This window comes from Ranitomeya variabilis, chromosome 1, assembly GCF_051348905.1.
Source record: "Ranitomeya variabilis isolate aRanVar5 chromosome 1, aRanVar5.hap1, whole genome shotgun sequence".
Classification (NCBI taxonomy): domain Eukaryota; kingdom Metazoa; phylum Chordata; class Amphibia; order Anura; family Dendrobatidae; genus Ranitomeya; species Ranitomeya variabilis.
In genome coordinates this window covers 738,603,994-738,618,139 of record NC_135232.1, presented here as the reverse complement: position 1 = coordinate 738,618,139, position 14,146 = coordinate 738,603,994, and the positions used below count along the sequence as shown (strand labels likewise).

The 14,146-nt window shown below is 44.7% G+C and overlaps 1 protein-coding gene across 4 annotated transcripts in view; it reads left to right on the top strand.

The window, feature by feature from the left end:
* The window catches only part of LBHD2 (LBH domain containing 2), a 90,902-nt gene that overhangs the window by 52,574 nt on the left and 24,182 nt on the right, over positions 1 to 14,146 (top strand). The window lies entirely within an intron of this gene.

The following is a 14,146-nucleotide window of genomic DNA, read 5'->3' as shown; positions in this document are numbered from 1 at the left end:
CACCTAACTATCCATTTATTTCTAAATTTGCAGGAGAAATAATAGAGGAATGGAACAACTAAATTATATAAAATATTTAAAATTGCATCGCGGCTAAGTATTCAATTCTACCCCCCCCCCCTCAGTTTTTGAAGCAAACTCCATGATTTGCTAAAGTACCGTAAGTAATGATAATTAATAATTTAAAAAAAAAAAAAAAAAGCGCTATGGGGAGACAGCTTTTCCCCATAGTGCATTTTGTTTTCTGGGAATGGCACAATACAGAGATAAAAGGGAAGATGGTTCAGACTTAGAATACAAATAGAACACAGGATGGGGAAATCCACGTAGCCATATCTAATACATATCTATAGCATAGGATGAACAGATGGGCAATCTATTTTTTCCAAAAACAGCGCCACCTCCGTCTACAGGTTATGTGTGACGCCCCCGGAAGAAGCTCTGGGCGAAACGCGCGTCGGGGCGCACGAGGAGGAAGGACCGGCGTTATCAACACACTATCTGGGTCTGTATTACATACATTCTATACCTCAGCATGCCTAACAAACTAGGTGTTCATAGCATTTGTTAAATGTATGAGGGATGTGGAAGGGATAATTATCCTAATTTTGAGGAAAATCATTTTTTCTCCCGTATTTCCACAGTATACTCTGCATTATGATGTATTATAGTAACCCATCTAGTCTTTTTGTTTTGGCTTAGCATACTTTGACTGTTGTATCAGTACTATTATATTTGTTATAGGGATAGTGTGCGGGTCTCTTTATTCCTCTGGACACTCTGTCATTATATCAGGTCTTATTTTTACTGTTCTGTTGTTTTGTGAATTAATTCAATAAAGATATCTTGTTTTTATATTATGGTTCTCTTCGTGCGGTTAATGGTATCTAAATCCGCGTTTTGTGTAGTAGGTTATGTGTGGTATTGCGGAGCTGCAATAACACACACAACCCATGCACTGGTGTGGCACTGTCTAGAAGAAAGGAACCATGTTATTCTTACCATTGACAAAAGCTAAACATGCCATATGCCACATTTATATCTGTGTATGTATGTGGGTTTTTTTATTGGTCCTTTGAGAGATAAACTGTGACTTTGTCACGATCGTTAATATTGATCGCCTCGGACAAGTCATCGAGGAAAATCCATTCTCCTAGGACAAGGGCAAAGTAAATGTTGGAGTTTAAAAGAAAAAAAAAAAGCACGATTCCACGAGAGAGATTCACCGGTCGTGTGTTCTTCTTGCTCTTGGTAGATCATTGCATTGATTATAATACTACTGAATATTCACAAGGTGGCACGGCGCAACGCCTCTGACCTCCGCATGCAGTAATCATACGTGTAGTCAGCCCTGCTTAGCTGCAAACCTGGGGCCCAAATACATCTCTGATCTGATGTTTTTCACAGCTGAGGGTTTGTTACAATTGTATCCAGTAAATGAAAGACATTCGTTTTTTACAATGTATCCATCTGAATGCAAATGTAGAAAACCAAAAGTGGAATAAATGTAGGTTTATGGATGTAAACAGGAATCCTATGAAGTGACAAAAAAGCAGAGATTAAAAGATAAAGTTTTCTAAATAGTTGATGTACAATAACAAATTGTATTGTGGTACCGTGTCAGCCAGAAAAATCGATGTGAATACTTTTCTACCCAATGATGACAGAAGTATTCTAGGAGTGATACCTTTATTGGCCAACCAGAAAATAATATGTTTGCAAGCTTTCAGAGCACAGTGGCTTCTTCTTCAAGCAAGATTACAAAGAGATTAATAAGAAACAAGCACAACATTAAGGGTATGTGCACACGTTCAGGATTTCTTGCAGAAATTTCCTGAAGAAAACCGGAAATTTTCTGCAAGAAATCCGCATTTTTTTTTTTGCGTTTTTTTTCCGTTTTTTTCGCGTTTTTTTAGCATTCTGCAAGCGTAATTAGCTTGCAGAATGCTAAAGTTTTCCAAGCGATCTGTAGCATCGCTTGGAAAACTGACTGACAAGTTGGTCACACTTGTCAAACATACTGTTTGACAAGTGTGACCAACTTTTTACTATAGATGCAGCTTATGCAGCATCTATAGTAAAAGATAGAATGTTTAAAAATAATAAAAAAAATAAAAAAATGCTTATACTCACCCAGACATCTCATCAGCGGCATCCGTTCGTCTTCCTATAGCTGGTGTGTGCGCGCAGGACCTTCCGTGACGTCACGGTCACGTGAGCGGTCACATGACCGCTCACGACCAATCACAGGACTGTGACGTCATCGGCGAGGTCCTTCGCCGCACATCAGCTACAGGAACCGAACGGCAGCGTGCAGCGGTGAGGCGGGAACACTGCGCGGGACATCGAGGGTGAGTATAGGCCTATTTTTTATTTTATTTCTTATTTTTTGACCACTTATATGGTGCCCAGTGCGTGGAGGAGAGTCTCCTCTCCTCCACCCTGGGTACCAACCGCACATAATCTGCTTACTTCCCGCATGGTGTGCACAGCCCGTGCGGGAAGTAAGCAGATCAATGGACCCCTAGGTGTGCGGAATCCCTGCAATTCCGCATTTTTAATGAACATGTTGCTTTTTTTTCCGCTATGCGATTTTTTCGCGGAAAAAATCGCAACATTTGCACAAAAAATGCGGAATACCTTGTAAATAATAGGAGGCATAGGTAAGCGTTTTTTTCGCGTTTTTATCACGTTTTTATAGCGAAAAAACGTGAAAAAAACGCTAAAAATCCTGAACGTGTGCACATGGCCTTAGAGAATACTACTGCAGGACATTTATTCAGGGGGTGGGAAGTGTGATGCCTCCTAAAGATAAGCCAAGGAAAGCAAATTAAGCATTTGTTACAAATGGAGAGGCAGTGGGAATAATGTTCTTAGTTATCCTGAGTCCATCTGGTGGAGGGGTGAATTGTATCCATGTAGTGACTCATAGATCCAGGTGTTAAATTGAGTCCTAGTGTCAAAGATTTGAACATCTTCATTAGTTTGAATTCCCAAATTTTTCTTTCCCTGTGGTCCTTAAAATGACCTTTTAGTATTAAGACTTTTAAATCTGTCATACTGTGTCCAGGTCCAGAGAAATGTTTTCCCACAGGTGTGTCCATTTCATTCCTGATTGTGTGCCTGTGTAAATTCATCCTAGTTTGTAGTCTTTGCATAGTTCCCCAATATAGATACTTCCAGGGCACCTCATACATTGTATCATGTACACCACGTTGGAGGATGTACAAGAAAAGAATCCCGTGACCTTATAGTCCTGATTTGTGTTTGGTACGTGGACTATATTTGTTGGTAATATGTGGGTACACGATTTGCATTTTTTTATTGTTACATGGGAATGTGCCAGTCACTGATGGTGATGAGAGGACACTTCTGACCAGGAGATTCCTTAAGTTAGGGGGCTGTTTGTAGGACATAAGTGGTAGTTCTGGGAATGTGTCTTCAATTTGTGGTCTCTGTGGAATATGGGTTGGAGATCAGCACCAATTTTCCTTAGGATGCTCATGTGGGGGTTGTATGTGACCACAAGAGGTACCCTGTTGTTATCCTCTCTCAGTTTGTAATCCAGGAGGCTGTTTCTTGGGATCCTTGTCTTTCAATTTGTGATCTCTATGGAGTATGGGTTGGAGATCAGCACTAGTGATGAGCGAATACTCATTATTCGAGATTTCCCGAGCATGCTCAGGTGTCCTCCGAGTATTTTTTAGTGCTCGGAGATTTAGTTTTTAGCGCCGCAGCTGAATGATTTACATCTGTTAGCCAGCATAAGTACATGTGGGGGTTCCCTAGCAACCAGGCAATGTTTTTTTTAACTTTTCATTTTGCGGCACCAGATATTGACAGCGGCATTTAAGTGGTTAAATGGAAGGTAGCTCCGATTGCTGATGTTAGAAGCAGGTGTCGGCTGTATAAAACAGCTGGTACCTGCCCGTTATGGAGCGGGCTCAACTCCTGAGCTCGCTGAATACACCCGTAATTATATGTCATGGAGAGGGAAGGGGTGAAAGTCTCAACAGGACAACAAACCCTTGTCATTATGTCCTATTGGTCACAATAAAGGGATCCCCCCACTCAGGACCCCCCTGTTTCTGAATTACCCCCATGGAAGTACTACATGTACCCATAGAGAGGTATTTTGGTTGTCACCCAGCTTATTACTAAGATACGGCTATGTAGAGTTTTTTTTTTATACTTGGCATAAGAGGGTGACTCAAGGACTGTTTAAGGACTACTACAGTACTTACATGACATGAAGACATGCTGGAAGTTATACTTTCTCTGTGGTCAGTCCGCACACCACTCTATAATAGTATTTATTTGTTGCTTCTAAGATTTAATTTGTATCTAAATGTTGCAGCCATACATCTGCTCCCCAGAACCGGCAGATGATCTGATGTTATCACTAAGGTGTACTAAATGAGAAGTAAATAAGATGTAATTGGCTGAAACACTTTCTAAATTAGTCATCGGATGAGACAGAAATAATATAGTGTCATTGGCACCAGCATCTGACTGCATGAGTCCCAGATCCTATATCCTGACCTATATACATTCTAAAGGAACCTGGAGAAATGTGCATATTGTACAGAATCCCTGCCTTAAAGGGAAACTGTTCCACAGCAAATGGGCATTTGTAATAAAACATAACTTACATCATCCATTCAAATATAAAGGTGTTCTTACAAAGACCTTTAAATATTTTCATCCATAAGAGGCAGTATTATATTAATTATATTCTTGTACATAGGAGCAGTATTATAGTAGTTATATTCTTGTACATAGGAGCAGTATTATAGTAGTTATATTCTTGTACATAGGGGGCAGTATTATAGTAGTTATACTCTTGTACATAGGAGCAGTATTATATTCTTGTACATAGGGAGTAGTATTATAGTAGTTATATTCTTGTACATAGGGGCAGTATTATAGTAGTTATATTCTTGTACATAGGAGAGCAGTATTATAGTAGTTATATTCTTGTACATAGGGGGCAGTATTATAGCAGTTATATTCTTGTACATAGGAGCAGTATTATAGCAGTTATATTCTTGTACATAGAAGACAGTGTTATAGTAGTTATATTCTTGTACATAGGGGCAGTATTATAGTAGTTATATTCTTGTACCTAGGGGCAGTATTATAGTAGTTATATTCTTGTACCTAGGAGCAGTATTATAGTAGTTATATTCTTGTACATAGGAGTAGTATTATAGTAGTTATATTCTTGTACATAGGAGACAGTGTTATAGTAGTTATGTTCTTGTACATAGGGGCAGTATTATAGTAGTTATATTCTTGTACATAGGGCAGTATTATAGTAGTTATATTCTTGTACCTAGGAGCAGTATTATAGTAGTTATATTCTTGTACATAGGAGCAGTATTATAGTAGTTATATTCTTGTACATAAGGGCAGTATTATCTACTATATAATTGTCTAAGGGTCACTTCCGTCTGTCTGTCCTTCTGTCTGTCTGTCACGGATATTCATTGGTCGCGGCCTCTGTCTGTCATGGAAATCCAAGTCGCTGATTGGTCGCGGCAAAACAGCCACGACCAATCAGCGACGGCCACAGTCCGGAAGAAAATGGCCACTCCTTACTCCCCGCAGTCAGTGCCCGGCGCCCGCATACTCCCCTCCAGTCACCGCTCACACAGGGTTAATGGCAGCGTTGACCGCGGTGTAACGCACTCGGTTAGCGCTGCTATTAACCCTGTGTGTCCAACGTTTACTATTCATGCTGCCTATGCAGCATGAATAGTAAAAAGATCTAATGTTAAAAAAAATAAAAAAAATTAAAAATAGTTACATACTTACCCTCCGTTGGCCCCCGGATCGAAGCGGTTACCGATGCTCCCGGATCGAAGCGGTTACTCTCCTCGCGACGCTCCGGTGACCGCTCCATGCATTGCGGTCTCGCGAGATGATGACGTGCGGTCTCGCGAGACCGCTACGTCATCATCTCGCGAGACCGCAATGCACTCTTCAGACCGGAGCGCGCGAGGACCATCGGTAACCGCTTCGATCCGGGAGCCAACGGAGGGTGAGTATGTAACTATTTTTTATTTTAATTCTTTTTTTTTAACAGGGATACGGTGCATACTACGTGACTGGCCAATATACTACGTGACTGGGCAGTATACTATGTGGCTCTGTGCTGTATACTACGTGACTGGGCAATATACTATGTGGCTGGGCAATATACTATGTGGCACTGTGCTGTATAGTACGTGGCTGGGCAATATACTACGTCGCTGGGCAATATACTACGTGGTTGGGCAATGTACTGCGTGGCTGGGCAATATACTACGTGGCTCTGTGCTGTATACTACGTGACTGGGCAATATACTATGTGGCTGGACAATATACTATGTGGCTGGACAATATACTACGTGGCTGGGCAATATACTGCATGGCTGGGCAATATACTACGTGGCTGGACAATATACTACGTGCTTGGGCAATATACTACGTGGCTGGGCAATATACTACGTGGCTGGGCAATATACTACGTGGGCTGGGCAATATACTATGTGGGCTGTGCAATATACTACGTGGCTGGGCAATATACTACGTGGCTGGGCAATTAACTACGTGGGCTGTGCAATATACTACGTGAACATGCATATTCTAGAATACCCGATGCGTTAGAATCGGGCCACCATCTAGTCTATATATAATTGTCTAAGGGGTACTTCCGTCTTTCTGTCCGCAACTTCCGTAACGTAAATCCCGCGTCACTGATTGGTCTCGCCAGCTGCCTGTCATGGCTGCCGCGACCAATCAGCGACGGGCACAGTCCGATTAGTCCCTCCCTACTCCCTTGCAGTCAGTGCCCGACGCCCGCATACTCCCCTCCAGTCACTGCTAACACAGGGTTAATGCCAGCGGTAACGGACCGCGTTATGCCGCGGGTAAAGCACTCCGTTATCGCTGCTATTAACCCTGTGTGTCCACAACTTTTTACTATTGATGCTGCCTATGCAGCATCAATAGTAAAAAGATGTAATGTTAAAAATAATAAAAAAACAAAATAAGTGCTATTCTCACCCTCCGTCGTCCGCCCAGGCGCGCGTGGCTGCCGCTATCTTCCGTTCCCAGAGATGCATTGTGAAATTACCCAGAAGACTTAGGCTACTTTCACACTAGCGTCGTTTGCAATACGTTGCAATGCGTCGTTCAGGAGAAAAAACGCATCCTGCAAAGTAGTCTGCAGGATGCGTTTTTTCCCCATGGACTTACATTACCGACGCATTGCGACGTATTGCCACACGTCACAACCGTCGTGCGACGGTTTCGTCGTGTTGTGGCGGACCGCCGGCACAAAAAATGTTACATGTAACTTTTTTTGTGCGTCGAGTCCGCCATTTTTGACCACGCATGCTCCACCCCCTCCTCCCCGGACCTTGCAATGGGGCAGTGGAAGCGTCGTAAGACTGCTTCCGCTACCCACGTCAGGCATTTTTTTCACAGCATGCGTCGGTACGTCGGCCCGACGCACTGCGACGGGCCCGTACCGATGCTAGTGTGAAAGCAGCCTTAGCGGTCTCGCGAGACCGCTAAGTCATGTGGCTAATTTCGCAATGCATCCTGGGAACGGAAGATGGCGGCAGCCGCGCGCGCATCGCCAGAGCTACGCTGGATCCCGGCGGGTGAGTATTTAACTATTTTTTATTTTAATTATTTTTTTAAACAGGGATATGGTGCCCATATTGCTATATACTACGTGGGCTGTGTTATATACCTCGTGGCTGCTATATACTACGTGGCCAGTGTTAGATACTATGTGGGCTGTGTTTTGTACTGCGTGGGCTGTGCTATATATTACATGGCCAGCGTGGCCTGTATTAACGCATCGGGTATTCTACAATATGTATGTATGTATGTATGTATATAGCAGCCACATAGTATATAGCACAGGCCACATACTATTTGTCTGCTATATACTACATGGCTCCTATATGCTACGTGGCCTGTGCTATATACTATGTGGCTGCTATATATACATACATGCATACATATTCTAGAATACCCGATGCGTTAGAATCGGGCCACCATCTAGTAGTAGTTATATTCTTGTACATAGGAGCAGTATTATAGTAGTTATATTCTTGTACAGAGCAGCAGTATTACAGTAGTTATATTCTTGTACATAGGGGCAGTATTATAGTAGTTATATTCTTGTACATAGGGGCAGTATTATAGTAGTTATATTCTTGTACATAGTGTCATGTCGGACGCTGTTCAGACCAGGTCGTTCGACAGACAGCGGTAATTCCGCTTTTGACCACTATTTGCTCATTGGCGTCGGCTAGGTTTTGTCCAGCTGTTCCAGGGTTAATTTACCTGATCCTCGGATTGGAAGCTGGGCCATGCCCATGGCCTTTAAATAGTTCTCCGGATCATTGGGCGTCGCTGATTATAGCTTGTCTTGCGTTGTTATCTCGGTCTGGAGTGGAGAGCTGGTTGTTGGAGAATCGTTGCTGGTGGTGTATTTTCCTTTGTCTTATTTACTCCTTCCTATATTTGTGTTTATTTTGCCCTGCACATTTATAGTGTATTCCTGAGTGACTGCGGCGTGGTGTATATTTTCCTTTATCCTTGTCTGTGCTTACTGTGGGTATTGGTGTATTACATTCACTGGGTGGAGGGCGAAGGTTTTCAGCTTAGGGTTGTAACAGGAGGCAGGGTGAGGTTCGAGGCCTGGACATGCACACCATCAGTGTAACCACTGCAGGGGCCCGGGTTATTAGCTCTCACCCACCTAGTCTCCCCGTGACATTATAATCGGCCCAGCAACAAAAAAAAAAAGAAAAAAAAGGGGTTTCTTTTTTTTTTTTTGTGTCATGGATCCCATGACTTCCATAACCCGCCAGTTGGAGGCGCTGTCCCTACAGGTCACGGAGTTGAGGGGGGCAGTACAGCAACAGGGACTAGCAGGATCTAATGTGCAAGCTAGAGCGACAGAAAGAGGTGCTGAGCCTAAATTTGCTTTGCCTGAAAAATTTGCTGGGGAACGCAGTAAATTTGTTTCTTTTCGTGAAGCTTGCAAACTATATTTCCGTATGCGCCAGATCTCCTCGGGTAATGAGGCTCAGCGTGTGGGCCTGGTGTTGTCATTGTTAAGCGGGGATCCCCAAGCATGGGCGTTTTCTTTGCCATCTGATTCTGCGGCATTTGACTCTGTGGAGAGTTTTTTTTCTTCTCTTGGGAAAATCTATGATGAGCCTGACAGAATGGCTCTGGCAGAATCTAAGATACGCTCCATTCGCCAGGGGGAGCGAGTAGCAGAGGATTACTGTTCTGAATTCCGCCGCTGGGCGATCAATACCCAATGGAATGATCCAGCATTGCGGAGTCAGTTTATTCATGGGGTTTCTGGAAGGGTTAAAAAAGCCCTTCTGATGTACGAGACTCCTGCTTCTCTAGATTCCGCTATGAGTCTGGTTGTCCGCATTGATCGCCGTCTGCGTCAGGGGGAGCATGAGACACCGCCTGTGGGTGAAGGTTTAGGTTCACGTGAGGTTGCTGCAGGTGAACCCACGGAGCCTATGCAAATCGCAGGGGTGTCACATGTAAAGCGTCGAGCCCCAGAGATCAGGAAGCAGGGAGCCTGTTTTTACTGTGGTAAAATTGGTCATTTTATTAACATCTGTCCTCTGCTGTCTAAGAAAAACGCAACGGCGGAAAACTTCTAAGCTCAGATGGTGTGGAGGAGACCAATCTGAGCTTATGTATATCCTCCATGGTGGTTTCTCAATGCATGCTCCCTGCTAAGGTTTTTATCGCTGGCAGTGAGCTGCCAATTACTGTTTTTGTGGATAGTGGTTCAGCCACAAATCTCATTGATGAGGAGTTTGCCCGCACAGCAGGTTTTAGGATTGAAAAACTGTCTCATCCTATCCGTGTGGTCACCATCAATGCTGCTCCTCTCTCTCAGGGGGAGATTACTGAATTTGTGGCTGAGGTGAAACTCCACATTGGGGTTCTACATTCCGAGCGGGTTACATGTAAGGTGCTCAGGAATCTTCCTGCTCAGGTAGTTTTGGGTTTTCCTTGGTTGTCCATGCACAACCCGATAATTGACTGGAAAACTCAGGACATAATTCAGTGGAGCGAGTTCTGCCAGGAGAATTGCCTGGCTACATGTGTGGCTGCGGTGACTTCAAGCGTTCCGAAGTCACTTCTGGATTTTGTGGATGTGTTCTCTGAAAAGGGTTGCTCAGAGTTGCCGCCACATCGTCCCTATGACTGTTCTATCAGGTTTAAACCAGGGGTCAAGTTGCCTAAAGCAAGGATGTTTAACATCTCCGGTCCGGAGAGACAAGCGTTAAAAGATTATATTGCTGAAAGCTTGAGCAAAGGGCACATCAGGCCGTCATCCTCGCCGGTGGCAGCAGGGTTCTTCTTCGTGAAGAAGAAAGATGGCGGATTACGCCCGTGTTTGGATTTCAGGGAGTTGAACCAGATTACGGTTCGTGATCCATACCCTATGCCATTGATACCGGATTTGTTCAACCAGGTGGCAGGTGCTAAGTGGTTTACCAAGCTTGACCTCAGGGGGGCATACAACCTCATAAGAGTCCGTCAAGGTGATGAGTGGAAGATGGCTTTTAATACCCCTTAGGGTCATTTTGAAAATTTGGTGATGCCTTTTGGGTTGACTAACGCACCTGCAGTGTTCCAACATTTCATCAATGATGTGTTCTCGCATGTTTTGGGGAAATTCGTTATCGTGTACCTAGATGACATCCTCATATATTCTTGCGACCGTGATGCTCATTTAGATCATGTCAGGCAGGTGTTACAGCTTCTCAGAGAGAATAAGCTGTATGCTAAACTTGAGAAATGTGTATTCTCTGTTCAAGAGTTGCCTTTCTTGGGTTATATTGTGTCTGCTTCTGGTTTTAAAATGGACGCCGCTAAGGTGCAAGCGGTGCTGCATTGGGAACGGCCTGATAACCTGAAAGCACTTCATCGGTTCCTTGGGTTTTCTAACTACTATAGGAAATTTATCAAGGATTTTTCCATCATTGCTAAACCGCTAACTGACATGACTAAAAAGGGTACCAATTTCTCCGTTTGGCCTGAGGCTGCTGTGCGCGCATTTGAATCTCTTAAGAACAGTTTTGTTTCAGCCCCCATTCTTGTGCAGCCAGACGTATCAAAACCTTTTGTTGTGGAAGTCGATGCATCTGAAGTTGGTGTGGGGGCGGTACGATCTCAAGGCTCATCTTTGAGTGGTTTGCGTCCGTGTTCCTATTTCTCCAAGAAACTGTCGTCCGCCGAACGGAACTACGATATCGGCAACAGGGAGTTGTTGGCAATCAAGTTGGCCTTTGAGGAATGGCGACACTTCTTGGAGGGGTCCGGTACATCAGGTTACTGTTATTACCGATCATAAGAATCTGCTGTATTTGGAGTCAGCCAAGCGTCTGTCCCCCAGGCAGGCTCGCTGGGCATTGTTTTTCACGCGGTTCAATTTTGTTGTCACTTACAGACCGGGGTCTAAAAACACTAAGGCGGATGCTCTGTCCAGGTGTTTTCCGGGGGGAGAACCTCGGGAGGATCCAGTACCCATCCTCCAAAAGGGTGTTGTGGTTTCGGCTCTCACTACCGAGGTTGAGTCTGAGATTGCCGAGGCTCAGGAGGAGGTACCATCTGAGCTTCCCATCAACAAATCTTTTGTACCGCTTCATCTCCGCCTAAAGGTTTTGGCGGAGCATCATGATGCTGTCCTGGCTGGCCACCCAGGGGTTAGAGGTACCTTGGAGTTGGTGTCACGTCAGTTTTGGTGGCCCAAGATCCGACAGGATGTGGTCTCATACGTGTCAGCTTGTACCACGTGCGCTAGGGCTAAGATGCCCCGCTCCCGTCCTGTTGGCACACTACTTCCTCTTGAAGTACCTAGTAAGCCATGGACGGAAATCTCCATGGATTTCATCACTGATTTGCCCTCATCAGCTGGGAACACGGTCATCTTGGTGATTGTTGATCGGTTTTCAAAAATGTCGCACTTTGTGCCTTTGCCTTCGTTGCCTAACGCTAAGACTCTGGCTCAGGTATTTGTGCAGGAGGTGGTCAGACTTCATGGGGTTCCATCTGACATCGTGTCTGATAGGGGGTCTCAGTTTGTGGCAAAATTTTGGAGAGCACTTTGCTCACGGCTGGGGATCAAGTTGTCTCCTTCTTCGGCGTTCCATCCTCAGTCAAATGGTCAGACTGAGTGTATGAACCAAAATTTGGACCAGTACTTACGCTGCTTTGTCTCTGATAACCAGGAGGAGTGGTCTACCTTTCTTCCTTTGGCTGAGTTTGCCATCAATAATCACCACCAGGAGTCATCTGGGGAGTCTCCATTTTTTTTGTGTTTATGGGCTACATCCTCAGTTTTGTACCTTGAGTCAGAGGGGCTCTTCCGGCGTTCCGGAGGAGGATCAGTTAGGAGCACAATTATCATCAGTCTGGAGGAGAGTTAAACAGTGCCTGTTGAGTGTGGGTGCTAGGTACAAACGTGTGGCTGACAGTAGGCGTGTGCCAGGTCCGGACCTGAGTGTGGATGACTGGGTGTGGTTATCCACAAAAAACATAAGACTCAAAATACCATCCCTTAAATTGGGTCCACGGTTTATTGCTCCATTTAGGGTCACCGCCGTCATTAACCCAGTAGCATACCGATTGGAGCTCCCTACAGTGTATAAGATACACAACGTGTTCCACAGGTCTCTTCTAAAGAAGGTGGTGGGTTCTGTGGACGCGGCGCCTATGCCACCTCCAGTCTTGGTGGATGGTAATTTGGAGTTTGAAGTCTCCAAGGTGGTTGACTCTCGTGTAGTGCGTTGTACTTTACAGTACTTGGTACACTGGCGTGGTTATCGGCCTGAGGAGAGGTCCTGGGTACCAGCCTCGGATATTCATGCGGATCGGCTGGTCAGGTTTTTTCATCGTCGCCATCCAGACAAGCCGGGTCCTATAAGCCGTGAGAGCCCTGGGGTCCCTCGTAGAAGGCGGGGTACTGTCATGTCGGACGCTGTTCAGACCAGGTCGTTCGACAGACAGCGATACTTCCGCTTTTGACCACTATTTGCTCATTGGCGTCGGCTAGGTTTTGTCCAGCTGTTCCAGGGTTAATTTATCTGATCCTTGGATTGGAAGCTGGGCCATGCCCATGGCCTTTAAATAGTTCTCCGGATCATTGGGCGTCGCCGATTATAGCTTCTGTCTTGCGTTGTTATCTCGGTCTGGAGTGGAGCGCTGGTTGTTGGAGAATCGTTGCTGGTGGTGTATTTTCCTTTGTCTTATTTACTCCTTCCTATATTTGTGTTTATTTTGCCCTGCACATTTATAGTGTATTCCTGAGTGACAGCGGCGTGGTGTATATTTTCCTTTATCCTTGTCTGTGCTTACTGTGGGTATTGGTGTATTACATTCACTGGGTGGAGGGCGCAGGTTTTCAGCTTAGGGTTGTAACAGGAGGCAGGGTGAGGGTAGAGGCCTGGACATGCACACCATCAGTGTAAACTTCAGGTAGAGGGTCAGTCAGCATTTCCCTAGTCTGAGGGAAACTGCAGGGGCCCGGGTTATTAGCTCTCACCCACCTAGTCTCCCCGTGACACATAGGAGCAGTATTATAGTAGTTATATTCTTGTACATAGGAGCAATATTATAGTAGTTAAATTGCTGCATCTCTGGGCAGGGCTCCATATGAGCCACATGTGTAACCTGTAGTGGTATTTAACCCATGTGTTGTAGGATTATGGGTCTGATCTATGTTTCAGTCTTTTATTTGTCGCTGTGTAGTCTCTGGATTGTCATGCACACATTCTCCTATACATTAGTTACATGCTCCTCTGTCAGCCTTAGGTGGTTGAACTATGAAATCTGGGCCAAATCCCAGCAAATAAATGAAGCTAAACCCTTGACAGATACATTTTTGACCTTGGGTTACATACAAATATTTCTGTGAAATCTCAGCTGACATTTGAAGTCATTTTGCAGTAGAAGGGAAGGATGGGGCAGGGGAGATTTGGGTCAGAGGTCTGGGTTGTCTTCAGTTGCCATTGAGGTCTGAGATGTCTTCAGGTGTTACTGAGGTCTGAGATGTCTTCAGGTGTCACTAAGGTCTGAGATGTCTTCAGGTGTCACT